Source organism: Chelonia mydas, chromosome 25 (assembly GCF_015237465.2).
Source record: "Chelonia mydas isolate rCheMyd1 chromosome 25, rCheMyd1.pri.v2, whole genome shotgun sequence".
NCBI classification, from domain to species: domain Eukaryota; kingdom Metazoa; phylum Chordata; order Testudines; family Cheloniidae; genus Chelonia; species Chelonia mydas.
In genome coordinates, this window is record NC_057858.1 from 4,750,186 (window position 1) to 4,763,355 (window position 13,170).

The 13,170-nt window shown below is 45.7% G+C and overlaps 1 protein-coding gene across 1 annotated transcript in view; it reads left to right on the top strand.

Moving 5' to 3' along the window:
• The window catches only part of ONECUT3 (one cut homeobox 3), an 82,207-nt gene that overhangs the window by 65,688 nt on the left and 3,349 nt on the right, over positions 1 to 13,170 (top strand). The window lies entirely within an intron of this gene.

Below are 13,170 nucleotides of genomic sequence, written 5' to 3' on the forward strand. Positions count from 1 at the left end.
TGATCTTGCAGGGTCTGTGTACGCAGCCCACGGCAGCCAGCCCGGGTGACCAGGCTCGGGCCCACACCACTGCACCAGAACCAGCTGCGTAGACGTTGCGGCTCAGGCTGGAGCAGGGGCTCTGAAGCTCGGGGGGCGGGGGCAGGGTTTCAGAGCCCCTCCTCGACGTCAAAGCACTGTCCACACAGCTATTTTCAGAGCACGAGCGCCAGCCCCACTAAGCCACGGCTGTCAAGCCAGGCTGTGAGCCTCGCTGCCATGGGCTGTGTAGACGTAGCCCTGCCGTTCATGCCCAGCCATGGGGTGGAGCCACAGGAGACCGACAAACTCATTGCACAGGTGACCACACCCTGATAAAAAAGTCCAGGTCTAAAAAGAGCATGAGGCTCGAGAGCCACCAAGCCGCCGTCCCTGAACTGAAACCATCTCGTTTGCTGGAATTCAGGGACCCCCAACATGCTGTTACTCAGACTGCAGAGACTCAGTACCCTAGTGGTTCACAACAATACCCTTATGGCATCTTTTATCCCATGGTGCTTTGCAAATTTTATATGTACAGGATTCCCTTTACCAACCCCTGAAGCAGATCAGCTCTTTACCAGCAGGCAATGGCACTCTGCATGGCAGACAGCGTGGGCTAGTGGCTAGTGTAGCGGGTTATGAGACCGGCAGTGCGTAGTTTGTGCCAGGGCTGAGTCCTGGCACCTCTGGGCTTGGCAGTTCAGAGCCCCAGCACCTCTGACCTTGCTGCATCAGTTATGAAAGTAAAAAAATTACTTGAGCCCTGGCACCTAATTGCTTGAGCTTTACAAATGAAGCACTGGAGGCCTGGGTTCAGTTCCTCACGCTGCTAGTAACCTGACATGTGACCTTGGGTGAGTTACTTCCACTCTAGTTCCCCTCCCACCCAGTGTCTAGTTAGGCTCTTTGGGGGCAGAGACTGTCTCTTGCGATGTACAGCACCCACCACAACAGCACCTGTAACGCTAAGAAACAAAACAACACTTTGAGACAGGAAGTGAAGAAGAAGCAGAATGTATCCAACTGCAATTGCAGGTTGGTAAAATATAATTCATTACCCAGACTGGTTTCAGAGTAGCAGCCGTGTTAGTCTGTATTCGCAAAAAGAACAGGAGGACTTGTGGCACCTTAGAGACTAACCAATTTATTTGAGCATAAGCTTGATGAAGTGAGCTGTAGCTCACGAAAGCTTATGCTCAAATAAATTGGTTAGTCTGTAAGGTGCCGCAAGTCCTCCTTTTCTTATTACCCAGACTGGAATTTGGCCACAGCCCTCTGCTTAAAGCCCCAATGTTAGAAATTATTATTATTATTTTATTGTTGCATTAGCAAGCAAAAGCTTCCATCAAGATGGGACATCATTGTTCTAGGTGCATATGCACAAGTTGACATATTCTTGCAGCTTTGAAATGGAACTTTAATGGCCACAAGTGGTCCGGACCTGAGTTTTGATTGTTGACCCAAAGGCACCCTGATAAAATAGTGCTGTACAGTATTTAGGGGAACAATCCTCTTCCCCACGGCTTGCGTCAGAGACTGGAGTCAAGCAACTAATTCCCAGCCAATAATGGATTCCGTGAATTTTGCTCCGTTAGGTGAGCAGTTTGCAGCTTTCTCAAACGAACTCCTCGTTACAAGCTATTCTGTGAGTGGCACCAAGTGGCTGATATGGGAACACAGGATCAGCAGGGGATAGGAAAGTGCTGGCTACTGTCTTTCCCCCCCACCTCCCATGCCAGTAACAAGGGACCCTAAATCCAAACAGTTCATCACTATGGTTAGAATTGCAGTAGCATCCAGTGGCCCCAGCTCAGGTCCTGACCCCCTTGTGAGAGGCAGGGCCTAATAGCGATAGTTGGAGATTTTCCAATGGGACCGTTTCTGTTGGAAAAGGCTGATTCATTAAAAGCCAAATGTTTCATGGAAACAGATCCAGTTTGATGAAATTTCATTTTGGGGTGGGGAAAAATGTCTTGAGAAAGTTGAACAGAAAAAAGGGAGACACTGCAGAATTTCCTGCAAAATGGACAATCAAGTTCCCACCCAGCTCTACTGTGGACACAAGAATGGCCATAGTGGGTCAGACCAAGGGTTCGTCTAGCCCAGTATCCTGTCCTCTGAAAGTGACTGGTACCAGATGCTTCAGAGGGAGTGAACAGAAGAGGGCAATTCTTGAGCGATGTCATCCAGTCTCAGTTTCTGGCAGTCAGAAATTTAGGGATAGCCGGAGCATGAGGTTGTGTCGCTGACCATCTTGGCTAATAGCCATTGATGGATCGATCCTCCATGAACTTGTCTGTAGGAATATAAGTATGGCCATACTGGACAAAACTGCCAGCTTTCGCAATTTTATTGCAAATCTCATGCTATTTGGTCTTTTTCTTAAATCTCCAGCTCCTGGAGTTAGATGGAAATCCCAGCATTTAGTTTTTTAAAAGTAAGTTTCTAGCCCTCATGATGGGTGGACCTGAAACCATGACCCCATAACAGTTCAAAAAGCAGAAGGCGAATAACAGGGAACAAAATCTATTTCTTTTTCAAATCTCATTATTTTAAGCTGATCACATGATACTTGAATGCTTGGGGTTAGTAATATGCCATGATGGCCACCCGCTTGGCCAGCACACCAGGCATTGAACCAGATCTAAAAGATTTAGCTCCTACCTCTTGAAATGAAGAGCCAAGCAGCTAGAGTAATGGGGTGCAACAATTCAAATCCTCTGTGGAATGGCACCAAGGGCGACCTAGAGCGCGCACACCAGTGGGTTACATATACACGTAGAACCCTACATTCCCTGTCCCAAAGAGCTTACATTCTAAAGAGATGAGAAGGAATAATGTCCCCATTTTATAGATGAGGAGGGACAGTTATGTGCTATAAGGAGCCTGTGATAGAATTGAACCCAAAGTACTGACAGCTCAGGCCACAAGACCATCCTCTCGCCACATACTTGGATTGCCCCCCATTTGTAAGGCTGGCGAGAACATTAGAGCCCCAAACCTGTCCCAATGTTCTGCATCCCCCTCGCCCGTGCTCCCAGCCACCTTCTTCTGCCCAGGGAAATGGACCGGAACAGCGACGGCAGAACGAGCTATTCAGCACTAGCTATTCTAGAAAGGCTCCCCCCGTGGACATTGTATTCCAGAATCATAGTGATTTTATTCCAAAATATTTACCCCACTTTGTTAGCACAAATAATTCCAGAATGAAGGGGCTTTTATTCTGGAATCGGGTGTCCACTCAGGAAGCTATTCTGGAATAGCTGTTCTGCAAGAACTGTTCCGGTCAATTTCCCCCTGTAGACAAGCTTTACCTTCTTTGTGCAATGACCTCTGTCCTGCCCCCACCATTCCCAGAATGCCACATTTTGGGGGATGCTGCAGCATCCAAAGGCACCGATTGGCTGACCAAGAAGCCCCACCTTTGTGAGAGCTGGGCTTTGTTCCAGCACAGGTTGTGCAAATGTGGCAAACCTCTCCCACTCCCATTTCCACCGTGTTGGTGCGGTATTAGGTCAGGGACTCCTTCTAGACAGAGGACGCCCAGACAGCTCCTGGCAGACAAAGCCTGCCTGGGAAAGCAGCTGCGAGGGATGAGAAATATGAAAAAGATCCATCAGCTTGGGGTTTAGATAGCCATTGTAAATAGACCTGACTAGAGTCACTATTGATTTTTCTTGCACGGAGCTGTAATTAGATTGAACTGGGAAGAGGCATGTTAAGCTGCATCAGCAGAAAAGAAAGAAAGAAAGAAAAAGAAAGAACCAGGGAGGTTCTTTACAGATCTGCTTCACTGCAGCGTCCCTCCTGTCTGTAACCACCCCTTTCATCATGATAAGTCTGGAAAGTGCCTAAGCTGTCCAAATCCCAAAGAAGACAGCGTGATCCTCTCCACGAGGCCCAGGATAGGCAGTCAGGGGAGCACGATTCTATCCCTGGCTCTGCTGCTTGTTCCCTGGGTGACCTTAGGTGAATCACTATGCCTTCCCATGCCTCAGTTTTCCCAGCTGTACAATGGGGATAATGTAAAGCACTTTGAGCTCTCTGGGTGAAAAGTGCTATATCAGCGCTAAGAAGCAAATCCCAGCCTTAGTGACTAGAGGCGGGAGATTTTTCTGACAAATCATAAGCTAGGATTTGGCTTAATTCAGGTTGCCACTATTATGGCCTCCCAGTCCTGTATGGGTTGGCAGCAGGATTTGAACCCGGGACCTTCAGCCCTTAAATGGTAGGCTTCTTTTGAGAGAAAGAAGGTCTCCTGGTTGAAGGAGTGGACTAAGACCCTGGAGCTCTTTGCTCAAATCTCAGCTGGGTCACAGACTTCCCTTGTCTTTCAGGCAGTCGCTGCATCTCCTTTTGCCCAGCTGTAAAATGGGGAGAACCAGCCCTTCATTGTCTATTTAGACTGTGAGCTCTTAGGTCTGGCTATACGGCAGCTGGGCTTGCACCTCCCAGCCTGGCTAGACTGACTCCTGCTGGCAGTGCAGACACTACAGCTCAGGTTCTCAGGCCCAACCAGGCCCGAGACTTTCATTGTTTATAAAAGGAAGTTTCTAGCCCTAATGGTTCATAGAGTCATAGAACATCAGGGTTGGAAGGAACCTCAGGAGATCATCTAGTCCAACCCCCTGCTCAAAGCAGGACCAGTCCCGAACTAAATCTGATTGCCTGAAAACGTGACCCCAGCATAACCTACGAACCTAATGAACGTAATTTTTTTCGGAATCTCATGATTTTTAAGCTGATCTCGTGGTTATCTGAGGCCGGACTCAAGATTTTTGAATGTTTGGGGTGGCTAATACCACAACCGGGAAGCACTGCCATTGTCAGAGGGCCTCAAGGATTAAGGGTTCTTCTGGGCTGTTTTGAATCTGTGGGTCCCTGAGCCAGTCCTATCCAACCACAGGTTGGCAAATCAGCCATCTTTATTCAACTGTCTGTACTTCACTCTTGCCACTAGATGGCAGAATAACATCCGACACCATTCCCTCTAGGCCCGGCTACCTGTATCTCCATGGGGCTGCTCCCATAGGTCAGGTTCAGTTAAGATGCAGAAGAGGTGAGATGCCTGTACTGCTTCCCCAGTGAGTGTAAATCCACCTCAGGGCCCATTTTTTAATAAAAAGGCCCCAGAAGCGATCCTGGCAACTACAAGCCAGTAAGCCTAACTGTGGTATCAGGCAAATGGGTTGAAACCATAGTAAAGAACAGAATTATCAGATGCACAGACAAACACAATGCAGCTTTTTCAAAAGAAACTCATGCCTCGCCAATCTATTAGAATGTCAACAAGCATATGGAGAAGGGCTGATCCAGTGGATATAGTGTACTTGGACTTTCAGAAAGTCTTTGACAAGGTCCCTCACCAAAGCCCCATAAGCAATCATGGGATAAGAGGGAAGGTCCTCTCATCAGTAACTGCTTAAAAGATATAGGAAGCAAAGGGTAGGATTAAATGATGAGTTTTCACAATGGAGAGAGGCAAATAGTGGGGTCCCCCAAGGGTCTGTACTGCAACCTGTGCTCTCCAACATATTCATAAATGGTCTGGAAAGCCGGGTGACGAAATTTAGAGATGATGCAAAATTACTCATGATAGTAAAGTTCAAAGCTGACTGCGAAGAATTTCAAAGGAATCTCACTAAACTGGATCTCTGGGCAACGCAATGAATGAAAGTCAACGAATTCAATTCACATGAAATTCAGTGTTGATAAGTTCAAAGTAATGCACATTGGAAAACATAATCCCAACTGTACATACAAAATGGTGGGGTCTAAATTAGCTGTTACCACTCAAGAAAGATCTCGGAGTCATTGTGGCTAGTTCTCGGAAAATATTCCCTCAATGAGCAACAACGGTCATAAAAAGCGAACAGAATGTTATTAACCATTAGGAAAGGGAAAAATAATAAAACAGAAAATGTCATAATGCCACTCCATAAATCCTTGAATGCTGCAAGCAATTCTGGTCTCCCCATCTCAAAAAAGGATATATTAGAACTGGAAAAGGTTCAGAGAAGGGCAACAAAAATGATGAGGGGGATGAAGAGCTTCCATTTGAGAAGAGATTAATAAGGCTGGGACTGTTCATCTTAGAAAAGAGACGACGAAGGGGGGAGATGACAGGGGTCTATAAAATCATGACTGGTGTGGAGACAGTGAATAGGGAAGTGTTATTTACCCCTTCACATAAAACAAGAACCAGGGGTCACCCAATGAAATTAATAGGCAGCAGGTTTAAAACTAGCATACGGAAATACCTCTTCACACAACACACAGTCAACCTGTGGAACTCATTGCCAGGGGACGTTGGGAAGTTCAAAAGTTCAAAAAAGAATTCAATAAATTGATGGAGGATTGGTCCATCAGTGGCTATTAGCCAAGATGGTCTGCGATGCAACCCCATGCTCTGGATGTTCCTAAACCTCCGACTGCCAGAAGCTGGGACTAGACAACAGGGGATGGATCACTTGATGAATTGCTCTGTTCTGTTTATTCCCTCTGAAGCATCTGCCACTGTTGGAAGACAAATACTGGGCTAGATGGACCACTGCTCTGACCCAGTGTGGCCATTCTTATGTTCTGGCAGAGAGGAGAAATGATGAGCCCAATGTCACACAGACAGAAAAGTATCCGCACCAGAATGAGAACCCAACTCTATTTCTAACCCGCTAGAGCACAACAGACCATGGTCCCCCCGTCCTCAGCATATCACTTCTAATATTGTGTATGGCAAATATATTCAGTAGCAATGCTAAGGCTATACCTTGCTTTCAACAGCAGCCCTGTTTGTAGCCAACCAATCAGCCCACTATATCTGAGGTCTTAGTGATCCAGCGGTGCTATTAGTAATTAATGATTGCATATTGCTATGATTATTAATAATTACTCCTAATAATTGTGTTTGGAAACAAATGCTGGGTTTAAAAACTTGAAACACCGAATAACCAATATTGTCTATGCTTATCCAATACAGCTTGTCTAGAGGATAATCCCTGCAGGCCATCCCCGTTGCTTCACCCAGGGTTAATATGGCCTATTATCTGCCTATGGGAGAGCACACCGACCTCACACATACCACCTGGGAGTTCCTATGCAAACCACTGAGCTACTGTAGACCCATCACATGTAGCCAGAAGCTGGAGGTGTTTACAGCCATACCACACGCAGCAGGAGACACGAGCTACAAGAGGCTGCACAGATTTTCAAAGGCTGCTGGGCATTTTGGGTGCCCTGCCCACCTGGACACACTTTAGACAGACCTGATTTTCAGAGGGCGCGGAGCAGCTGCCCTCTGAAAACCAGGCCCCGAGAAGGGGCTGAATGCTGGGCCCTGAAAACCCACCAGTCTCGTTTGAAAATCTAGACCCTACCATGTACAGAAGTATTTGCAGATAAAAGATATGGGCAGTTCTGCAGCTCTGCCACGTAAAGGACAAGGAGCAAAGAGGTGCTGCAGACATATGGTACTCAGGAGGTCAGACAAGAACAGGATCAAGTCCCTCGTGACCTAAAAATGTATGACTCTATAGCCCAGACAACGGAGAGCAGGAGATATGACCCATAGCAAGAAGCTGGAGCTACGTCACACACCAACAGAGGGCGATGCCGCTGCATTTATACAGTGGTCACTAACAGAAAGTCAACATTTGCCATGCTAGTTAATTCCTACTCTGAGCACAGGGAAGATGTTACATTAGCCCAGAGATTGCTGGGGAGTAACTGTTGGCAGACGGTGACCATTCTATCACAGGTAGCAAGAGGCAGTAAATAGCCTTGACATGCCTGTTATGTCTTTGCTTTCTCCACAACATTAACAATTCCTATACACTCCAATACCACATTGTTATTGCATTTGCACTGTCCCAAGTCCTTTGCACACACCAGTTTGACCTGCTGCACACCTTTGCCTCTGGCTCGTGATGGTAACATTGTCGAGGGTGAGTGGAGGATTGGACAAACGCGTGTCTTGCAGCCAATGGGGAGGTGACGGGGGTGAAGGTGGAGGAGGGAATATTGCCGTAGCAAACACATCACTCACTGTTCCGATTGTGCACATCTGCGGGTTTTTTGTTTGCTTGCTTTGTTTTGGTTTGTTTTGTTTTTTTAATTGGTGTCTGGAAAAAAAGTCAAATTTTCTATAAAAGGTTTCTTTTGTTTGTTTTTTTTGCAAGCATCTGATGGTCATAGGGTAGGTTTTTCCACTACAACATTCATCTGCCAGTTGTTTGACTGAGGTACCTTATGGGACACAGGCTCCACCTGGTACCACAAAGGGTTAAAAATATCTTTGTTGTGTAGGATGTTTGTTTCCACTGAAGAAAGAGCATCTGGATTCAGGGCCTTTTGCAAGGGCCAGGAAAATTATTTCTGTTAACCATTATTACCAGAGAGAAAATGGCTTGAACTGAATATATTTGCTTGGACAAATCTATTGTCTCCTGTAAACCATCTGTCCTAACTAGAGCTAAGCAAATATGGTGCACTCAGCCAATCAGGGGACAGAATCCACGCCATGGGATTTATATGACCAATCAAATCTCTCTGACGGAAGCACTGAATGCATACAGAATCTGTTTGGGAGCAGTCCATGGAGCTAAAAAATGCCTAAAATTAATTGATTAATGAATGAATTTGAGGAAATTACAACCTGCTTGTGTCTATTCCAGGCGGTAGGCAAAGAGGCTAAATCTGTTGGACAAATGATTTGTGACAAATGATTCGCTCAGCTCAAGACCTGCCCAACTTTGGCTGGAAGTGGAGGACCTCAGAAGTTAGCTTGATACTGTTAGTTCAAGGTGGCTGTAATCGGAAGAGGATTCGTACATGAACGGGAACTTAGAAAGCAATTCAGAAAAAGAAATGGGTTTTGCCAGTAATTAGGAGGAACCGATTTGCAATTAAAATGTACTCTCACTATTCCTCGTGTTAAAGGCCAGGGTTAGAAGCAGCTGCATTGAGGCCCGCAATTTCATTTAAACTGGAAACAAGAAGCTCATTTTTAACGGGAAAGGTAATTAACCACTGGAGCAACTTATCTCGGGGGTCTGATGGATTCTCCATCATCTAGGTCTTTAAATCGAGCCTGGATATATTTTAAAACAATATTCTCGAGCTCAGTCACAAACTATCAACCTCAAGGCAGGAATGACTAGGTGGCATTCTCTGGCCTGTGCTATGCAGGAGATTAGACTGGATGATCACAGTGGTCCCTTCCAGCTTTCAAATCTATGATTTTTGCTCCCTCAATAGGCTACATGCAGAGTGCGGAGAGCTCTGCATGCCTGATACGCACAGTAACGTTTTCAAAAGCAACTAAGGGACTGTTGGCGAGCAGGGCACAAACCCCAAACTGGTTGCAAGATCTATACTTAGATTTCACCAGTCACATAACAAGTGTAAACTCCTCTGCCACTATACAGCCTTGCCATGGAGTCCCAGACAGTCCGCAGCCTATCTTGCCACCCTGGCAAGCTTGATTCTGTGATAGACGGTCACATTACGCCAAAGATCACAAAAAGGTCAACTTACTCCCAGTCCCAAAGGACCAGTCACTTACCCTAGGTCCATTTGCACCTTAGATCTCACACCAAAGACAATGCTTGTAGCCCTGCCTATAGTCAACTAACTAAGGATTCGTTAACTGGGAAAAAGAAATGAGCATTATTTACAAGGTTAAAGCCAGGAAGCAAACACACACAAATGAGTTGCAGTCAGGTGTGAAAAGGTAATAGTAACATCTCTAGTAAGCAGACTCTGAATATCCCTTAGGGCTAACCCAGGCAAAACAGGTGGGGGGCTCCTTGCACGTGCTTAGAAATCCCCGCCTCTCAGAGTTCCAGCAGCAGCAAAGGAATAGTAAGTTCTCTCTGACAGGCATTTTAATTCCCTTCCCCCAGCGTTCATGCTGTGATGGGATGGCTTGGGCATGTACCCTCTTCCGGGCTGGGTGGGAAGCAATCAGCAAAGTGTCTGTTCCACAATGGCATGTTTGCATTCACTAGTCCTTCCTGATGGGCAGGAGATAACGCCTCCTGCAGGCATCCAGCACTAGGTGAAGTTTTTCCCTGTTTGGTGAGTTATGTAATTTCAGAACAAACATTTTACAGTAACAGAACAAACACGTAAGTATTACCTTATAGCATGGGAAATCAAGTTTATGCGTGAGATTAATGCATGCAGTGATTTACAAGCATTTCATGAAGTCTAAACAGTATACACTATATGAGTCCAATACCTATCTTAACAATACTAACACACAGGTGAGACAGACGGGTGTCCACCTATTCATTGTTCAGTGAGGCCTAAAAGCCTTGGCATGAGCTGGCACCTGGTCTGCCAGCATTACAATCCCCATTTTACAGATGGGGAAACTGAGGCTCAGAGAGGAGAAGGGACTTGCCTGATGTCACCCAGCAGCCCAGTGGCAGAGTCTGGAATAGAATCAGGGCTCCTGAGTCCCCATCCAGATCTCTGTCCACTAGAGTCATAGAATCATAGACTTTAAGGTCAGAAGGGACCATTACGATCATCTAATCTGACCTCCTGCACAACGCAGGCCATGGAATCTCACCCACCCGCTCCTGTAACAAACCCCTAACTGGTCTCCCCTATAAATGACTCTAATTTTTACATATACCCCCACCTAGGGTTGATCTCCACTAGCCACCACAAGGTTAAAAACGACAATGCGTGTTTTATATTGAGATCGTGTTGCAAGGTGGCTAGCTGGCTTGATGTGAAAACACAGCTTATTTTTTGCAGTGGAGACATAGCCTGAGGCACATTTAAAAATTTTACCCAGTCAGGTGGTTAGATGTCTACATGCAAGTGATCTCGCCTGCAAAATGAAAGGCTCTTTTCCAAAATCAGTCCCTAAGCCTCTACAGATCTTCGGAAAGTGAGCTGGGATCTGAGGGCAGGTCTACCCTTAAAACGCTGCATCAGCACCGCTGTAGCATGTAAGTGAAGACACTCCTACGCCGACGGGAGAGATTTTTCACACCCCTGAGTGCTGCAGTTATACCAATGTAAGTCTGTAGTGTAGACCTGGCCTCAGTTAATTTCAGTTCACCTTTAAGTCGGCCTTAATACAGAGTAAAATCCCATTGTGATTTTCTACCGCTCTGATCTTTGTTGGTGTAGAACACTCCTCTGCTGATCCCGTGGCATTTGACACTCACTTTGTATGGGTGTACGTGACCACACACAAGGTGTATCGCAGTGAAATATCAGCTTCACACCTCTGACCTTTTTCCTGCACTCTGGATCCCTTTACGTCACAAAGCCTGACACAAGGGAGTGCTTGGGACTCGTAGATTAGGGCAGGGGGCAGGCGGCTTCAGAGTGATGCCTTTACATTGGGACTGACCGTATAAAATGAGACCCTCCCTTTCCTTCCCACTAAATATCTCCCCATTTGCACAGCAAAGCTGTTGAGGTCTGATAACATTTCTATTTGACATTAATATATGTATATATATATATATATTGGGGAAATTTGTGAGGCCTTTTTTTTTTTATGTTTCCCCTGTTTTCTGACCAAGTACAGAGGTGATCAAAGCCATTTTGAAATTTTATTTGAAATTTTTGGAAATGAATTTTGAAATCAAAACGGGCAAAACTTAAAAAAAACCTTCACAGGCCCCCCCCCCCCCCTCCGCCCCCCCCCCCCCACAACTTTTTTTAAAATCCAGCTCACCTACCAAAGAGCCAAATCCTCAGGACTTTATTGATTCAGTTTTTGTACTTGCTCGGGCCAAACTACTACCGAAGTTAATGGTAGCTTTGTTGCAATGAGTAAAGCGTGAGTAAGGACCCTCAGAATTCAGCTCCCGGAGAGCTCACTGCTAGGACAAAGGTGATGTGCATCATTAAGTAGAGATGCCAAAATGCAGAGCCACATGTCTGTTATGATGCGATACCTTGGGAATTAGAGAGCTGGTACTGAAATGTGTTGCCCTTCTCACACAATAATCCTGCTTGTTTGTTAGAAGCTCCCGACAAAAAGAATATATTCAGGATTCTAGTGCTCATGACCCCCTCTGACCTGAATTTTGGATGATGGCTCCATAAATGCCACAAGCTAGCGGGTAGTTTTTAGAATAGCATCATGACTACATTTCTGGAGGACGCTGGAACTCTAGAAATCAGATGTTGCATTCATTTACATGGCTGCAATTCTAGAGTAATTCTAGAGTAACTCCTACACTTAAATATTTAATCATGTTTTGAGTCATGTTTTAGCACATGTTAAAGAACACAATTGTAAATTCAGGGGTAGACAGGACAGTTTGGACCAGATTCTCCATTGCCCTGTACCTTGTACAGTCTTTTACACCAGTGCCACGTGGCGCTAAAATCAAAATGGGTTTGTTTTACACCCACTATGAATGGGTGTAAATAACCATTCAAGGTACAGAACGATGGCAAATCAAGCCCACAATGTGCAACTTAGGGCTAAACACAACTAGGAACAAATGTGTGTCATGTCCACACTAGAGTTTACAATCATGTTAGTTAGCACGTGGGAAAACATGACTAGAAATTCCAGTGTAGACAAACTCTAGTAGAGTTCCCTGACATAAGATCCTCGCCAAAGTATTGAGACCAATTCCCAGTGTCCTCAGAAGGTGCCGTTCTGCTGACATAATAGCGCTCCTGAACTGACCCCATAAAACTCTTAAATAACAGGCAAGGAACGCTTTAACCTTTACCTTGTGTCATTGGAAATGAAGACGGATTGGGCTCCTCATTGTGAATCATCGGGAAAAGGAGAGGATACTATTTAAGAGTGTTAAATGGCAGGTGGGCAGGGCAAAGAGGTGAAAGTACCAGACCAGCCTTGCAGGACCCATGATAAACGAGTCTGAAATGGCCTTGGAATCCTGGACACAAAAATGGAGCTTCTTGATTGGCTGTAGGGGAAGTCATACCCATGAAACCCAATGAAACGCACCAGTCTAATTGTTATCCTCTGTTCCTCCTTATTTGGGGTTGATTTTTAAGCGGTTTCCATTTCACAACAGCCGTAGGACACAGTGGGCTGTGCATTCCCATGGGCCCATCTGTCCTCTCAGGCAGTCCAGCTCCCACAGAGTTTTTGACTCCGTAGACTCATAGACTTTAAGGCCAGAAGGGACCATCCTG